Raw genomic sequence first — 19,494 nt, 5'->3', positions numbered from 1 at the left:
TCCCCAGAATTCCATAGCCTTGAGCCATGGCATTTAAAGCGATGTCAAACCACAATATTTCTGCAGTGAAAATGCCTCAGTAGTTTTAGCCTCAGTAGTTCTAGCAGTGTGAGCTAAAATGCCTTCACTGAAGGGTCCTATTGAATTCAGTGGGATTCAGTTCCAGGTAGGTGTGTATAGCAGTGATGTCTAAGGGACAATATTCATAAGTAACCTAATATGTACCTTCTTTCTAGAAGATACAAAGAGGTAGCTAACTTGAGTCCTGATTCTGGAAAACAGATAAAGGCCCGTTCTAGAAAGGGTGCCACCATTTTGTACGTGCTTTGCACGTACTAGGGTTACGAAAGGGCGTCCCGGACACGCTAATCCTAGTACGTGCTGAGCACGTACAAAATGGTGGCGTCCTTTCTACATGGTCGCCGCCATCTTGACGTCGCAGACGCTTAGCGTCTGCACGTCGCAGCTCACTTATGACACCGCAAGTGCGCCATTGGCACCTTCCAGCATCATAAGCGTGCCGCCAAAAGAAGCCGCTTTTGGGGGCTTCTTTTTTGGCCGTAGGGAAGCCTCACCGTTTGGAGGCTGAGGCTTCCCAGCGGCGGAAATGGAGGAGCCGGAAGACCACCCTTTTTGGGCGGTCTGTAAAGCGCCAAAGTTAATAATAACAATAAATTGATAGCAGGTACAGATAACACACAATTGGGAAGAACCTGTTTAATGTATTTTTCTATGAAGTGATTTAAAAGCAAACAGTACATCTCACAAATTTGTTCTGTTTCCCAGTTAATTAGTAAATGTATATGTTTATTAGCGTGATTAATAAACAGTAGTTCCATTTATAAGCAATACTGGTTCTGGTTTTCTCAGTTTCTTAAAAGTGAGCTCATAGCTGAGGGGACAGTTTAAAACACTCCATTGTTTATATTCTTAAGCAGATGGTGTATTATCCCCCGTGATGAAACCATGTGGTTTTCATAGAGTTGGAAGAGACCACAAGGTCATCCAGTCCAACCCCTGCTATGCACTAACTTGAGTCTGTGGATACAGAAATTCTCCCTTTTGCTTAAAATGCTTGAAAGGCGTGTCACCTCAATTCCAAACAGAGAAATCAGAGAAGCTGTGATGTTCCTAGTTAAATGTTGTTCATTGGTTATCCAAGTTTCCCAGTCAGGATTGTAGACTTGTGAAAATATGTACTTGGGTCTATGGTAGTTTTTCCTAGGTACTGCAGATGTCATCATGTACATCTACATTCAGCCACATAAATAAGATTATCATATTGGTAGGGGATGTTTCGTTTAATCTGGTGAGTTGTGCTCCCATAAGTAACTGCCTTTTAAAGATATATACAGGTGTGTAATGCTTGGAATCACAAGAGTACAAATCCAGGATTGCTGGCTAGTATTTGCAGGACACCTTTTTTCAGCAATCCCCAAGGAATTGGTGGCTGTTGGAAAAAGCACTTATAATGGGAAGTTTATTGATGGCTCTAGCGATGTGTTCAGTCAACTTCTGTAAAGATAAAATGTTTTTTCATAATTCTAAATTTGGTGCAGTTGCCTGCTCCTTACATTTTTATTTTTATTTTATTTTACTTTACTGTAATTACTTTGCAAAAATATTTTTTGCATAATTGTACTATGACTTCCCATCATCCAAAGCATCTACACACCTGACAAAAAGAGACTGGTAGCTATTCTTCTTTAATGCTATAAATAAGATTTGAAGATAAAATCCACTTCATTATGAAAGTTTGATACAAAACATGATGCCTTTTCATCAAAGTGGAAAACAGTAAGAAAATAAGAAAAGATGTATTAAACTATAGCCTTAAATATATTTTGTTGTTGTTGTGTGCCTTCAAGTCATTTCCAACATTGCAACCGTAAGGCAAACCTATCATTGGGTTTTCTTGGCAAGATTTGTTCAGAAGAGGTTTGCCACTGCCTTTCTCTAGAGACTTACAGAGTGTAACCTGCCCAAGGTCACCCAGTGGGTTTCATGGCCAATCTGGGAATCAAACCCTAGTTTCCAGAGTCAAAGTCCAACACTGAAACCCTTACACTACACTGGGTCTTTGTTCTTGATACAGACATTTATTTATTTTAGCAGAAGCTTTCTAATCCATAGCATGCCATTTATTTGATATTTTTACAGCATTTGAAATAACTTTACTGAAGTTATTTGATTTGATCTCAGTTGTACCTTTCAAGGTCTCTCAAGACTTTGATTCCATTTCCTAGACAATTTTGTATTGTCTGTATGCTGAACAGTAATGTACTGTAGTCTCTGTTTCCTGATGACAGTGCTTACTGTTTTCATCAGATTGTGTGCATCAGTTATGATAAATTATAATACCTTGACATTTTGTTTCAGTGTCATTGTAAAAACAATAGTAAAACACTAAGTTATTTAACACTATAAGCCTTCTTTGGTGTCATATTGGGAGAAAGGTGAGATATAAGTTAAATAAATAAATAGAAGAAATGGGGAAGAAATAAATTCAGTTTGCACTAATATGCAAACTTTGTTAAGTTATACTTTGCAAAGCAGTCTGAAGCTGGAACACAACTATCCTTTGCTGTTTACAATTTTCCTCATTTTGCCATGCAGTTCTCCATTTAAAGATGTGTATATTTAGAAAGGGTGTGAACAGATACCTGTCTATTAATGAAAATGTACAATAATACATTAGATATGGGGGGACATAAAATGTGTGTGTGCACGCGCACGTGCATATATATATATATATATATGGCAAATTGTTTATAAAAATGCGTATCAGGAAAAATAACTATTTCAGATTTTTCCTGTGAAATTTAAAAAGTGAATTAATGTATGATTAGAAAAAAGTGAAACAGAAAGCAAAATAGATTAGTTGTCCTTAACCATAAAGTGAACATAATACAGTTACTATGTCAATATGAAGGTGTTACGTATTCTATATATTTGTCTTTGTGCTTCTCTGAATTATTTTTCAAAGCTCTGTCAGAATGTGGGTTGGGGCTGGATGGACTGAGTCAGTAGCACCCCATCTAGTATTATTAATTCCTAATAGAGTAGACATCTGAGTATTCCTTGTAATTTTGTGGATGTAGTTCAAGAAATGGGATACAAAAGACTGCAGCAACTATAGGACAATAGCACTAATCACACATGCAAGCAAAGTAATGGTCAAATTGCAGCATAGACTCCAATCATACATGGAGAGAGAAATTCCAAGGGTGCAAGCAGGATTCAGAAAAAGAAGGGACTACGTTGCAAACATGCAATGGCTAATGGAGCACACTGAAGAATTCAAAAATAGAAAATGAGCATGTCTTTCATAGACTACAGCAAAGCATTTGATTGTATAGATCATGAAAAGCTATGGAATGCACTGAAAGACATGGGGGTGCCACTACATCTGATAGTCCTGATGAGGAGTCTGTACCAAGGACAAGAGGCCACCGTCAGAACAGAATTCAGGGAAACAGAGTGGTTCCAAATAGGCAGAGTGGTTCAGATGTCAACCACAGATGCTGGCGTAACGTCAAGAAGAAAATCTAGAACATGGCCACATAGCCCAAAAAACCCACAAAAAACTATGAAAGTACAATGGCGGGTCTGATGCTGATCATATAGAGAGCAAAAATAATGACTACAGAAGAAATACACAAATTCAATCTAGACAAAGGAACTTGAAATGGTTAAAGAATTCCCATATCTTGGATCAAACATTGACCAGAATGGAGACTGCAATCAGGAAGTAAGAAGAAGACTAGGAACAGGAAGGGCAGCTATGAAAGAACTGGAAAAGATACTGAAGAGCAAAGACATACAACTGAGTGCTAAAGTCAGAATCATTCAGGCCATTGTATTCCCAGTTACCATGTACAGATGTGAGAGCTGGACAGTGAAGGAAGCAGACAGAAAGAAAATCAACCAAGAAGACAAACAAATGGCTTCTTGAACAGGTCAGACCAAGTCTCTCCTTGGAAGTAAAGATGATCAAGTTGAGAGTATTGTACTTTGGCCACATAATGAGAAAGCATGGATCAGTAGAAAAAACAATAATGCTAGGAAAGGTAGAGGGTAGAATAAAGAAAGGAAGACCGCAAACCAGATCAATAAGACTCAATCAGTGGGGTTATGGGCAAGGGCTTGCAAGATCTGGGCAAGGCAGTGGAGGATAGGGATAGGGTTGCAATGAGTCAGAACTGACTTGAGGGCAGCTAACAACAAGTTCAAGCTTTTGCCAAAACTTTGATTACTAAAAGTTTTGAACCTTAAGCCCTCCCCTGCCTTCCATTGAGAGGTTGCCTCAGCCCTATGATGAAAATAAAAGGTTCATTCAGGATAAATAAATGATTATTTTAGTTACATCGAAAGCATGTTGTACCATATCTGATGTCAGCTCTTGATCCCAATATGATTGCAGCTTCTAGAGGCACTACCTTTCTTATTGGATTTGGTTGTTTCATTAGATGTGCTTAAATTTGTAAGGTATCATTATCAGTGATCCTGAACACCTCACAATAATCAAGTCCAGTCAAATTTTATTTGCATTAAGCCAATTACCATTACAGTTATAATCAACACAACAAATACCAGCAGACATAATTGAACATAAAAGGTTACTACTAATAATACTAAAACAACTTTAGAATCACAAATCTAGTTGTGAAACTAAAATACATATCAACAGTGTAGCAAAAAAGGCCTTAAAATGCAAATATGACTGTTAAATTCATTTCAAAAGTGTGTGTGTGTGTGTATACACACAGAGACACACTTTTAATTTATATATATAATTTTGACAGTTTAAAAGTCAGGGCAATATTGTCCTTATCTTAGCAAGAATTGGTAAATATTTTGCTGTTTTTCGTGTGACGATAGGATGGCAATCTTCAAGGAGGAAATTTACATAAAAGAAATGAATCCTTATGTCAAGAGTAATGGATCTTTTGAGCATGGAGAGTAGCCAAGAGAACCTTTATGCATTATATTGTTAGTGTGTTGAACTTGACAGAAGTATTGCTTTCCTTAACTTGCTATTTGTTTAACTTAAAAATATTTTTTAAAAGAAGCATATTACAGAATTATTGCATATTCAAAGTACAATTAAGAGCAACCTGCTTAGTTTTAGCAGAATTGAGGATCAGCTTGAGGAAAATTCCTCTCCACCTTGCAATATTCATCCCAGGGGTGCATTTCTCATTAGAAATAACAATTCTCTCCCCCGCCACCAATATCCTTTAGTTCACAAACCTCTACCATTGTAGGGATTTGAAAATTCAGTTGAGCTTTTAGAGATATAGTATAGATATCCAAAGAAAAGGTCCAGGCAAAGATACCAAGGGAATAGGAAAACACCAAATTTCAGTGTCTCTCTCTCTGCAATGATAGAAATTTGGGGACTGAAGGATTTTTTTATTTGGAAGGAGAAGAAAAAAATTAATTTGAGGGGAAATGCCCTCCCTCATTTTTCCGCCCACCCCACCCCACTCATAACTGCACCCCAGATCTGGATTATTATTATTATTACTATGGCACAAATAATTTTTAACAGGATTTACTGTTTTCCACTAGTGGGACCAAAACACATGTGTAATTCTGTTTGTGAAATGCCTTCCCTGTAGAGGCCCAGTTGGCATCAACTTAAAATCTGGTATATTAAAGCCTGTAGCAAATATCTGCTTGTTGTTCCCATCCACTGAACTTCAGTCTGGGTGGAATGAGGTCCCAAAGCAGAACCTAAGGAGTCAACCCGAGATGGGGGCACTCATGGGAAAATCTAGACCACGGTCTGGTCTTCAGAATGCCAGCACAACTCAGCTTTCCATTGTTGCTGGTTTCACATCTATTAACCAGTGTACAGTCTATATGGGTGAGAAATCTCTGATTATCCAGATATTTTTAATTATGATTCCTACAACCCTTTGGCATTCACCATACTAACTGAAGCTTCTGGGAATTCCCATTCTGAAATCACACTTCCAAGACCATGCCATGGAGCTGAACTGGCCAGTCACACCTCAAAGCTGGTAAACCTGATCTCTGCTTCATTTTTGCTATGTTGCTGTGAACCTGGAAAGGGTTGGGATGGTTTGGGCAGTGTCCAACACTATTGGTTGTTGCTGTGTGCCTCCAAGTCATTTCCAACCTATGGTGACCTTAAGGCAAACCTATTGTGGGGTTTTCCTGGCAAGTTTCTTCTTTCTACCCTGGTTAAATGCCAGTACTGCAGCCATTATTGCAGCCACAAGGTTGAGTTCGATCCCAGGGCTCCAGGGTTGACACAGGCTGGCATCCTTCCGAGGCGGTCACTAAAATGAGTGCCCAGATTGTTGGGGGCAATTAGCTCATATATTGTAAACAACTTAGAGACTACTTGGTTCATTATGAAGAGGTAGAGAAATGTACATGCTATTGCTATTGCTATCCTCTGAGGCCAAAAGAGTGTAACTTGCCCAAGGTAACCGAGTGGGTTTGCATGGCCGAGCCGGGATTCCAACCCAGACTCCAGAGTCCTAGTCCAATACTCAAATCACTACACCATTCTGGCTCCGTCCAACACTATAGATACCCACAATCCACAATTATTATGTTCCAGAATTCACTTTTAAAACTCCACCAACACAAATGAGTCATAAAAGTTTATTTATGGTTACTCAGTTCTGTTAACTTTTAAGTGAGTTCTGCAATATAGATTCAGCTGGTTGAATGTTTTGCATTGCAACCTTGGCATGTTTTGAGATACAGACAGACTAACATTACAATCCACAAAGGTAAACATGCAGAACAAAACAGCTACTGTCTGAAGCAGAGACATGGCTGAATGGAAGAAGTAATTAAAGGTAAAGTATCTTCATCAAGTTGCCATTTGTCGTCTCTCACACCAAGTCCCTTATAAAATATAATTCCTTTATTCCTTCGTTTCCAAGGCTTTGTATTTAGGGAAAGAGCAGGAAGAGGCTGTGAGCAGAATGGAAAGTGGGGTCAACGTCAAATACATGTAGTTTTTATTTGACTGCCTAGGATGTCATGCAGAATCTTCAGGGCAGGTGGTTGAATTCACAGACTCTTTAGAAGGGAATATGTCGGTCTTAGGAACACACTGGTTAAGGAACAGGGAGGGTGGAAACGGTGGCAGCGGGGGGGGGGGGGTTGTTTTCAGTGAAACCCTGACAACATCAGCTGCTTGCTAGCAGAAAAGCAAGCTAATCATGGCAACTTTTCCCCCTTTTTTCGGAAGGAGACATGCAGCTGTCAAAGCAATAAGGTAAATGAGTTTTCTCAGTCGAACTCTATAAATAGGAGACTATAGAGGGACCGTCCTCTTCCTTGGTAATGCACGGTTTGGTGCCTGACTGGGTGGTCTTTAAGTCCATTGCCACAGTAGCTAGGAGGGTTGATACCAATCAAGGCCTACACAGCTGAGACCCCCAGTGACCTGTGCATGCAGCTATTTTTTCCCCCTCACAGCCCCCCCCCCCCATTCTTCTGTTTGTGTGTGGCATGCTTTTTCTGCCACTCTATTTATGGGATTACATAAATGAACCATTAAAAATGTAAATCTTCAGAAACGGTTGAATACGAAAGGTTTAAACAATCAAGCAAAGGGCAATACAGTACAAGAAACCGCCCCCGAACCAGCCCCAGCCGTGCCCTGGCCCAGTGTTGTGATGAGGGGGACAATAGGGAGTTAAGGGAGGGAGTAAGAGAAGAAGTTGGGGGGAGAAAAACAAACTATCTCACCATTGTGACTCTCACTGGCACCAAGGGGAAGATTAAGGTTTGGTGGGGTTCCCCCCCCCCCCCTTTTCTTTTCTTTTTAAAAGCGTGTTAGAACAATAATGATGAACCATTATAAGGGACAAAGGAAGTCCATCCCAGCACCCTCCTCACAGTGCAGGTGCCAATACAATCAAGTTTAAGCACAGAATTGAGTTTTGGTGGAGGTGGAAAGAATAAAGATTATACCATTTCCCCACAAGGCTTTTAACTGCTTCAGATCTATCAGAAATTACCAACTCTGCCCCATCCCTGCAGGCGTGTTTATTTCCAATATGTCATTCTTTCCCCACTGCACAGTTGCTTCAAACTTCATTTGCTCAGCTTTTCAGTGTGACGCTTGACTTCTAGACATACTCTATGCATCGGTTTTGATTATGCAGACATTTGGAATACAAATTGGATGTAGACTTGGTCCATGGGCAGTTTAGATATTTTGTTGCTTCAGGTAGAACATCAAATGGCACTCTCTCCCACCCCCATTAATATCCAAAGCCAAGTGAATTATTTTGGCATAAAAGGGCACCAGCATGGTGTAGTAGTCTGAAGGCAGTTTCAGAGGGTGGAAGCAGCCTCTGAGAAGGTTGTCTCTCATATCCTCACCAGGTGAGCCTGTGATGGTGGTGGGACCAAGAGAAGGCCTTCCCCTGAAGATCTTCGAGTACTAGCAGGTTTATATGGGGAGATACAGTCTTTCAGATAGTCTGGACCTAAGCTGTATAGGGCTTTATAGGTCATGAACAGATATAATTCTCAAGATTTTCTATAGCTGCAGAATGTAGAAACAATCCAGTTTGGCACTGTTTTAACTGCCATGACTCAGTGCTATGGAGTCCTGGGATTTGTAGTTTGTTGGGGTGCCAGAGCTCTCTGACAAAGAAAGCTAAATGGCTCACAAAACTACAATTCCCAGAATTCCACAGCATTGAGCCATGGCAGTTAAAGTGGTGTCAAATTGGATTGTTTCTGCAGTGTGGATGCAGCCTTTGGCAACTCCTCTAGGGGTAGAAAAGACTGTGCTGTATGCAAGCTGTAGGGGGATATACATAAGAAAGTAAGCATGTGTTTATCAATTCACACAAACTTGCATGCATTCATTCCACCAAGGTACATCTCAACTCATTTGAGATGGGGTGTTGTAGAAGATTGCTGAGGATACTGTGGACAGCCAAATGGACAAACAAATGGGTCCTTGAACAAAACAAACGTAAACTCTCCCTGGCCACATCATGAGAAGGCATGACCCATCTGAAAAGACAATAATGCTAGAAGGGTATTAGAAAGAGAGGAAGATCACATGCTAGATGGATAGACTAAATCAGGCAGCTGAATTTACCGGACCTAAGCAGAGCAGTGGAGGGTAGACGATTTTGGAGATGTCTCAGCCCCATGGTTGCCATGAGCTGGGGTTGACTTGAGGGCAGTTAACAACAACAACAAGAACAAACAACACAGGGCTTTGGGACATTTGGGGGACTTCAAGAGCTGGAAAACTGGGTGCTGGGTTCATATACCTCCCACAGGCTGCCCTTTCTCCACACCTGCTTTACATTAAAGGCAGATGAAGGACATTTTAACCTGGTAAGTTGCCTTTGTGGTGCTCATTAGTTGTGAAATCAGAATCCATGGGGTGTCAGCACAACTGCTGGGGTCCAACAACCACTATCAGCAACTCAAACGAGTCCTGGGGTTAAATCAGACCCTTGTAGCAGAGCTGGCAATTTCCAGAAGCCGAAGCGTGGCTCCAAAGTCCAACTGGGGTGACAGCAACTGGATGTCTTCCAGGAACTGCAGCAATGCAGGAACCTCTGGGGACACACAGCAAACCGATGCTGTAGCTTCTTCTGATAAACCACCAGAGAAACTAAGTCTCCCGAAGTGCTCTTTATTCACAGTGCTATAATACAAAACCAGATCTCTAAAACTCCAAAACATACCAATCCAATTCCTACTTCAAACCCACATCACACCCTTGCAACCCCTGGGCTTATATAGTCTCCAGACCATGTGGTCCCCCAAACCCAGTGAGTTCAGGTGTGTAACCATGTCATGTGTCTCCTGTGCAATCTAGACACATGTTTTCATCATCCATGGCTACGTGCTCTTGGGCATTGAAGTGTCCTTGAGCCAATGAGCTTCAGCTGTGCTGATCAGCCTTGCCACTCTGCTGAATGCTCATGGCCAAACACACACACATCAAGCATTTCCCGGTGTGCTGTGTTTTAACCCTTCAAATCCCTGACATGGGGCTGACAGAGAAAAATAATAATTTTGCAGGTCACACATTTGGGTTGTTCAGGTTGCTTTTCCCAAACTGCCATTTTCTATATGTGTGCCACAATCTGCTGGATGGGGAAGATGAGATTTGCAGCCCTACACATCTGGGAAGTGTCAACTTGGGGAGGGTTGTCCTAAAGCATGGTATCTAACAGCTTGTGAAATTACATTTTACCATTGATTTTCAGTTTCTTTTCTCTTCATCCCATCCATAACACACACACCCTGACAACAGATATGTTTTTCACTCATCCTTCAAACACCCTGAAAAATATCTCATACTACTTGAAAAAGTCCTTCCAAATGTCTTCTTAAAACACCCTTTAAAATAATCTGTAAAAAGAACAAGAATATACCAAGCCATGTAATATAACTTTACTCACTGCTTTAATTTTGGACTAAACTTTGTAGTGCCCACATTATCAAGAAAGAAAGAAAGAAAGAAGTTGTAGTTAATTACAAGCAATTATACTGCTTTGACTTGTTACTTCCCACTTCATAGGATGTTTCCCTCCATAGATTTTTTTTTTCCCTTGGCACTTCTGCCTATTTTGGAGTGCCTTAAAGCTGCTGGTATCTGCCTGTTGTTTTGGCCACATATAGCTTAAAGTGAACAATGGAGACATGGAAATTATTAAAGTTTTTCTATACCTTGGTTCATACATCAATTCAAATGGAGACTGTAGTCAAGAAATCAGAAGAAGAGTAGGATTTGAAAGGCCAGCTATGAAGGCATATATACATTTAGTCCGAAAGTAAGGCAGTGAGAAAACCTCTCTCTCCCAACAAAGGTACAGCATATACTATCAGGATCTCAGGATCATCCATGTCTTAATATTTCTAGTTTCTATGTACAGTTGTGAAAGCTGGACAGTGAAGAAAGTTGAGAGGAAGAGAATAATCTGAAGTGTGGTGCTGGAGGAGAGTTCTGTGGATACTAGGGCAACCATTAAGCAAAATAAGAACATGCTTAAGATATCAAGGGAAAGGGGGCACCACAGAAATTTTCCATTGCCAGATTTATCGTGGATCATATGGTGCAAAACTGCAAATAGTGCAGTGGAACCAGGTTCCACAAAAAAAGCTTCCACAATAAATGAAAAAAATTGCTTGCACACACACGCACATATAGTGAGAGAGAGAGAGAGAGAGATTAATGATATACATTCATTTGGGAATGCAACAAAATTAGAATCTGGTAACTGGTAAAGTGCCACACAGTCCACCAAGGCTCATGTAATTGTTCATGTCAGTTATCTTGTTCAGTCTTCCACTGAGAGTACAGTGGTGTTCAATACAATGTTGCCAGATGGGGAGTTTTCTCCAAATTTGGGTTTTTTTAAAGGCCTTGGCAACAATTCTGGAGATAACCTTTCTTATTTTTTAAGTGCAGTTGCCAGCTCACCAGAAACAAATAAAGCTTTGAAGGGGAATTGTGGCCACGGAATACAATGCTTGATAGCAGCTGGTGGCTCCCATGTCAGTGGATTGCTGAATCGGCTCTGGGTTACAGTCTGAACTTTTAAGGAACTATCAAAGCTGCTGAACCTACTTGGGTGATATGGTTAAGCACAATGGACAGCTCCTTTAGAGTTCAAGCTAAAGCCCAAAGCTAAATTCATTATCCCACTGGCATGGGAGCTTCTTCACATTCCTGGCTGTAAATATACAAGAAAAGCAAAGTATAGAAACTGCATTTCCCCCCTTTCCTGACATCCAAATATGCTGCCTTATATCCTCCAACTGTCCCACTTTGACAGGGATGATCTCACTTCAACTTCTATTGTTTCACTTTTTCCAGCTGCTTTTAAAATATCCCAGTTTCACTCTCCTCCTCCCACTCTCCCTATTTGTTCTCAGCTCAGTTCAATCACTGCAAATTGAGTTAAAAGGGGGGAAATCCACTATTAACTTAGCAGAGAGGAGAGGAGAGGAGAGTGTAGAATTTTTCCCTTCCCAGTAAGATCATGCAAAAGCAAACTCTCCTAACTTACATGTTATTCATTATTATTATTAATTATTTATTTATTCTTATATACCGCTATTCCTTATTCAAGATCATAGTGGTGTACATGTTAAAAAACATCATTAAAACAGTAGAAAACAGTATTAAAACATCAAATCGATATCTAAAACCACATAATAAAATATCAGCGCTCCCAATATTCCAAATCAATAAAACAATAATAAAACAGACACCATTCATCTGTTATAACATTTGCCATTTCGACCATGTGGCTTGGCTGCACATGTCTTGATTTTCATAGGTGATAGAGTTGGTCTTGCAGGAATTAAACAGCAGCATTAAGATGATGTTACTGAAAAATAACCCTATGGAAATGTTGAGGATTAAAATGTGTATTCCGTCTCCCTCTCTCTCTTGAGAAGCATAAATTGCTGAGAGTCAGTTGGCCAGACAAGACTATTTCTCATCAAAAAGTGTGTCTGTGACTGCAAACACAACACTGGACATCATGGGCCTAAAGAGAGGAAGAAGAAATAACTCCAAGCAACCCAAAATAATGACTGTGAATTCAAAGTGAAATTGAATAGGGTCTGCCTCATTCATAAATGTCATATGAGACTTTGGCTTAAAAGGCAAACCCGTCAGTCCAGGGCTAGCAGCTGTTGTTATGTTGAACAAAATGGATACAAATGGGCATTATTTTAAACCACAGCGCTTTAATTTCAGAACTAACGAGCACCCCGTCTTCTTGGTAACCTTGTGTCATCCAAGCTATGATCTCCAGTAGAGGGCTTTATTGCCCAGGAAATCAAATGCACTAGCTTGGATCTAGCAAACAAACTTTCTCTTTCTCCCATCCCAAACCACGACAAAAAAACAAAACAAAACACAAAACACCCCTAACTCACTGGCAATGTTTGAGTTACTATGGCAATCACAAAATAGGAAGGCCTTTTCTTCTTCTTCCCTCATCTCTGCATGCAGCCATGGACCGCTCTTGAATGGCTCACATCTGCAAAAAGTTTTAACACGGTCCTCAAATAATGAAAAGAGTCCCCAAAATGGGCACTGACCCGTCTCAAAAAATGTTGCAAATTTTACACGCGGAGATTGGGGAGCTGTTGCCACTTTGCACAGGTTATGTCATAATGTGAACAAAAAACTATAAAAGCGGACGAGGGCTTTTGCCTGTCAAATATTGAGCAGGGAGGAGGGAAAAGCAGAAGTAAATGACAGCTTTAATGCAGATGTAAGGAGAAAAGTCAAAGATGGGTGACAGAAAGTTGCCGGTCAATGAATGAAGGGGAAAAAAATTTCAAACACAAAAAAGTAGACAAAAGGGCAAAATACAATAAAAATCTAGCTATAGGGAATTACTGGGGGGAAAAGACCCTCAAAAAAGTGCAGTGTTTGAGACCGTCGAACTATGAGTGCATGTGAAATTGGCATGTGGTCCATTGGAGTGGTCTCTCAAAAACATAAATAAAAGATCAATGTAATCTTTGACCTGGCAGTTTGCTTTTGATAACAAAAAGTGGAGAGAAAAATCACATTTATTGTCAAGATCACAGAAGCCATATTAAATTGCTAGCCATGCTAATAAGAATTCTTTCCCTAAAGCTGACAGAACATTTAAACAGGAAAAAAAGCATCTCTGAAGTAGTCGAATTCTTCCATCTGTCCTTTGGACTTTGACGCTATTTTAGCTGCCATTTGACACTGCTGGAGAAACTCCCATGAAGTTGCCCGAGTGGAAAGTCATCCTTTAAACACTGAATATGAATCTGCATCCCATCTTTCCATTGAATTTTTGTTTTGCCAACAGTGCCTGGTATCTAAGCAACCTGGTATCACTGGAATCTGTATTTTTTATTTTTTAAAAATCCATTTTATGAGAAAAGCAGAGGATTCCTAATTTAAATTTCCATTTCTATTAATCTAAGTGTGCCACACCCACCATAGTACTCTTGGCACAATTCAAGGATTTGTTGTCTGACATGGGTGACTCAACAGTCACAGTTGTTCCAGAGACTTTAATGTGTGGTGAGGAATTTAAATAGAGTGAACAGCCCACAGAAAAGTCCAAAGAAATCCAGTAAAAAGTGAGACTGCATTATACATTCATTGACTCTTGTTCTTTTCTGGGGGGTGTTTTCATATGAAGAGAAAGGGACAATTGAAGACAATGGGCCTACCTTACCAAAGTTCATTCATGCAGCCGTTTCAAATACTTTTAACTGCTTGTCAATGGGACTTGCAAGACTCCAAGATTCTAAACATTCTGTCACATTTGTGTACTAACCACTTAAAGTTTTGCTAAAGCTTTTTGACCTAGACTGACTCTCTTTTATCTGGGTCAAAATGCAAGGCAAAGCTTTTGTGTTAAATGGCCTTCATTAAATTCATTGATTTGACCTGTATTTTAAAGACCAAAAGTCAAATGGGATGGGAAGTTAAAGTTCCCATACAAAACTTTCTTCAGAGTACTCTTCTGCCTCCTTGAACTATATAACAGTCAGGAAAAGACATCTTATGGACATTTGAACTGTGAGTTATGTAGAGGAGATGCTGTTTTTTGTCCAATTTCGCGTGGCATTACGGGGAATGAAAATTCTTTTTCAGTGCTCTTCAGTGTAAATGACAGCAACAAAAAAGGGGTATGTGTTTGAGGGCTATCATGCTTGGCTTTTATCTCACATTATCCCACCCCATACTACAGCGTAGCAAAGTACCACTTTGCAGTCCTGGACATTCTCAATGATCAGCTTTGCTGGCTGAGATAAAAGTCTCATTCCACAAAGAGTGATAATGATCGGTAACTGGAACCATGTCAAAGCTTTATTTATTCATTTTCATTTCAACACTGAAGTAAGAATTTAGTCCACTAGACAATACTGAACCAGACCCAAATGCTGTAGACATATCATTTTATGTTACCATCTCCTCTGTTTATTTCCTCTGTTTATTTGTGACATTCTTAGTTTGTAGCTCCTCCAAGGAGTTCAGTGAGGTATGCCTTCCACACACCTGTCCTCATAACAGCCCTACAGGATAGGTTATGCTCAGAATGAATGGCCTCACACCACCCAATGAGTGGAGATCTTCTCAACTTTACTCTATAGCCACACCACACTGACTTCAATGAAAGCAGAAATGGAAACAAGGATACAGTTCTGACTATATCCTAGCAGTTTTATACTCCTTTAACTGTCATGTCTTACTCTGTGGAATCCTAGGATTTAGTTTGGTGAAGTACAGTGGGATCTTGATATCTGCTGGGTTGGTTTGGTTTGGTTCCAGGGTCCCCTATGGATATCAAAATCTATGGTTACATGACCCCCATTATATACATAGTAATATATATATTTATATAATGGTAAAACTGAGGTTTGCCTTTTGGAATGTCTATATTTTAAAATTATTTTCAAGTTGTGGATGGTTGAATCTATGGATACAGAGGGTTGATTATAATTAGAATTCTCTGCTACAGAGCTACCTTATACTCTCCTGAACTATTGTACCACAACTCAGAGAAGAATTCTGAATACTTCACCAAACTACAAATTCCAGTGTTCCATAGGATGTCACAGTGCTATCAATCTGCTATAACTATGTAGCATGTATTTACATATACTTTCTACAGTCTCTTGAATTCTGAAGTGAAAAGTGGAGAGAAATAGAAAATGGTACATTTACACGGATAAAATGACCACTTAGCTTTCTACAATGGTGGGATTTTATGCTCCTGTGAGGCAAGAGGATATACTGATGGTAGTAGTACTGCTAGTAAGGCCTCCCATGTCAGACAGGCTTTTGCTTAGGAACCAGACTAAATGTGCCAAACAGCTACTGGGCAGCAATAGTAGTAGAGGAAAACATTGGCAGAGGATCTTTCAGAGATAACAGCAGTGGCACCATAGCTAACACTTTTAGTACTGCACAGAGGGAGGCATGGTAAACCCCCTTTGAATGTCTTTTAGCACAAAAAACCCTATGATGAGACAATAAAGATGAAACAAGAGACAGTGCCAGAAAATGTCACTCCCAGGTTGGATGGTACTCAGTGAGCTTCTATGAGTAGTTCTGTGGCTGATGATGCAACTGGACTCAAGCTGAAAGGACATTCAGCTGTTGATGTGCTCAGAGATAAAAGGAAAGTCCAAAGCACAACATATGAGAGCATGAAATGTAGGAAGCATGAATCAAAGGAAGCTAGATATAGTAAAACAAGAAATAGAATTCATAAAAATTGCAGTACTTGCCATGGGGTGAGCAAGCCAAAGTGTACACAAATGGGACATTTTAGTCAGATAATGATACAATGTTTGCAGAGGAAATGAAAATCTAAGAAGAAATAGGGTGACATTAATAGAGAGGAGAGATATAGCACAAGCAGTAAAGAATATAATACAAAGTCTGACTAAATCATATCAGTAAGAGTTCGAGAAAAAACATCAATATAACCATAATCCAAGGTTATGCTCCACCCACAGAGGCAGAAAAGTAAGAAATTGAAAGCTTCTATGTTGGAGTCCAGAAATAAATTGATCACATATCAAAACAGGATTTGTTTTTAATCATAGGTGATTGGAATGCAAAAGTAAGAAACAGAGCACAATAAAAGATGTTAGGAAAAATTGACCTAGGATCAAGAAATGAAGCAGGAAAGTGACTTATTGAATTTTGAGAGGCCAACAGTTTGTTCATCAGAAACACATTCTGCAAACAACCAAGAATGTGACTATATACATGGGCATCACCCGATGGCCAATATAGAAATCAAACAGGCCACATAATTAGAAGTGAAAGATGAAGAAGCTCTATTCTTTCTGGGATAGAAGACTAGGAGCAGATTGTGGTACAGATTATGAGCTGCTACTATAAAAAAATTGGAATGAACAAAAATTAAAGGAGAACACTAAACCAACCATTATGCCTGAAGAATATCCCCATAGAATTTAAAAATAATGTGGAAAAATAGATTTGCAGTATTAAGCCTAATTGACTAGGGGACAGGAGAACTCTGGACTGAAACCAGGGACATTGTCAGAGAGGAATGCTAAAAGATACCAGCTGTAGCCAAAACAAAAGAGAAACCTCAATGGATGGCAGATGAAACTTTTCAAGCAGTTAATGACAGAAAAGAAGCAAAACTAATAGATGACAGAAATAGGCTTAGAACCCTGAATGCAGTGGCTTGTGTGCAGAGACAAAGAAAACTACTATAATAATAGTACTATATATTACTATAATAATCAATGAAGAGACATAGAAGATGACAACAAAACAGGAAGAACAAGAAATCTCTTCCCCAAGAGAGAGAATTTAACCAGAGATGGTCTCAGCTATTTCTCTTGCATTGTTGGCTTATGGCTTCCCATGTCATATGAGTGTTGAATTCATTGTGTTTTATTAAGAAGGTTAAAGGATACAAGGATACAATGTATCATGATATTGTAATGATACAATGCATCATTGGGCTGGATGAGGGAAAACAGACTCAGGCTGAATCCAGAGAAAACAGAGGTACTCATGATAGGTACCCCAAGTCCAGGCAGGGAAATTTGTCATCCTATCCTGGACGGAGTCAGTCTCCCTCTAAAGGACAAAGTGCGCAGTCTGGGAGTACTCTTGGATCCATCTTTACAACTGTCATCCCAGGTGGATGCGATGGCAAAGAGTGCTTGGTACCAGCTTCGGCTGATACGCCAGCTGCGCCCCTGTTTGGACCAAAAGGACCTTGAAATGGTAGTACATGCACTGGTAACCTCTCGGTTAGATTTCTGTAATGCGCTCTACATGGGGCTACCTTTGTACCAAGTCCGGAAGCTTCAGTTAGTGCAAAATGCAGCAGCAAGATTGGTCGCTGGAACATCTAGGGCAGCCATATAACACTGGTATTAAAATCTCTTCACTGGCTGCCCATTAGCAACCAATACAAAATATCGGTTATTACCTATAAAGCCCTACATGGCTTGGGCCCGAGCTACTTGAAGGAGTGCCTTCTCCCACACAATCTGCCCCGCACTCTCAGGTCATCAGGGAAATTCTTATTAGAATGTCCAAAAGTGAGATTGACAACAACTCACAAGAAGTCATTTTCAGTGACAGCACCTACCCTTTGGAATAATCTTCCTGATGAAATCCGAGCCTGTTCCACTTTGGACGCTTTTAAAAAGGCTCTGAAGACACACTTATTCCGACTGGCATATCTGTCTGACTCTTTGTAATCATTATTTCTAATAGATTTGCATGTCATTGACCAAAAGATTCCTGGCTGTATTTTTTTTATGTGTTTTTTACGTGCTTTATGCATTTTTATGTAATTTGAGATTCGCGGTTTTATCTTAACTCGTATGTATTAATATTTTTGCTGTACACTGCTTTGATCACCGGAAAAGCGGTATAGAAATAAAGTCTTATATTATTATTATTATTATTATTATTATTATTATTATTATCATCATGATATGATACTGTAGCCAAAACGACAGAGAAACCTCAATGGATGGCAGATTTTGGGATCAAATTCAAAGACATCTTAGTCTGAAAAATCAGTATACAAAGGGATTTTGTAGCACCTTTGAGACTAACTGAAACAAAGAAACTGGTAGCTTTCATAGACTTGAGCCTACTTCCTCAGATGCATGGGGAAGTAGATTCAAGTCTACAAAAGTTCATGCTACCAAATTCTTTCTTTTAGTTAGTCTCAAAGGTGCTACAAGATCCCTCCAAAACTTATTTTGGAATTGGTTGCAGCACCTTGGATAGCTCCTATAAAGTTCATAAGAAAAACAGAAATGGATTCATTGGTCCACTTATATGGAAACCACTAGCCACCATGATGTCTTCTGTTCAGAATTGATTTGTTCTCTCTTGGTAGCTTCATTCCCAAAAATTGGACAGGAAAGCCAAGTTGAAGACATAAAGAATCGTAGAATCATAGCATCCTAATTCTAAAAATGAATTTCTTTCAGACACATTACAAATCTCATGAATTCTTAGTTCCCACCTTCTCCATCTTCTGTGTAGCAGCCACAATGCAAGGCATTGTCCATTCTCTGAAAGAGATGGGGAGGACTGTGAGAAAGAGGCACAACTTATAAAAGCATATTTGGGTGACATGGTAACATGTGATGTTTCCAGATGTTTATTTCCCATGCAAACAGCAAGTACCTTACAAACGTGCCTTTATTTATGCGTATTTGGCACAGAGCTTGGAAATGACTTTTTGGGGCTGCACCTTCCACAAACCTCCATCCAACAAAAAAGTAACATTTCTAGGCTTTGATTTTCAATTAGCACCCTGTGGCAAAAAAAAGATGTATTTTTGTATGTAACCAAAACCTTTAAAAGCATTCAGGCAATGTGAAATAGTGTCTGGGCTCTATGAAACCATAGAGCTCGCAGTGCCTTGAAACAAAGTGGACAAAGGGTTTTATATACTGTGTGCATCAATAGGAACAATTCTT

This window comes from Sceloporus occidentalis, unplaced genomic scaffold, assembly GCF_023333645.1.
Source record: "Sceloporus occidentalis isolate IW3139 unplaced genomic scaffold, rSceOcc1.0.p SCAF_2, whole genome shotgun sequence".
Classification (NCBI taxonomy): Eukaryota; Metazoa; Chordata; class Lepidosauria; order Squamata; family Phrynosomatidae; genus Sceloporus; species Sceloporus occidentalis.
Note: the sequence above shows the minus strand (reverse complement) of the source record.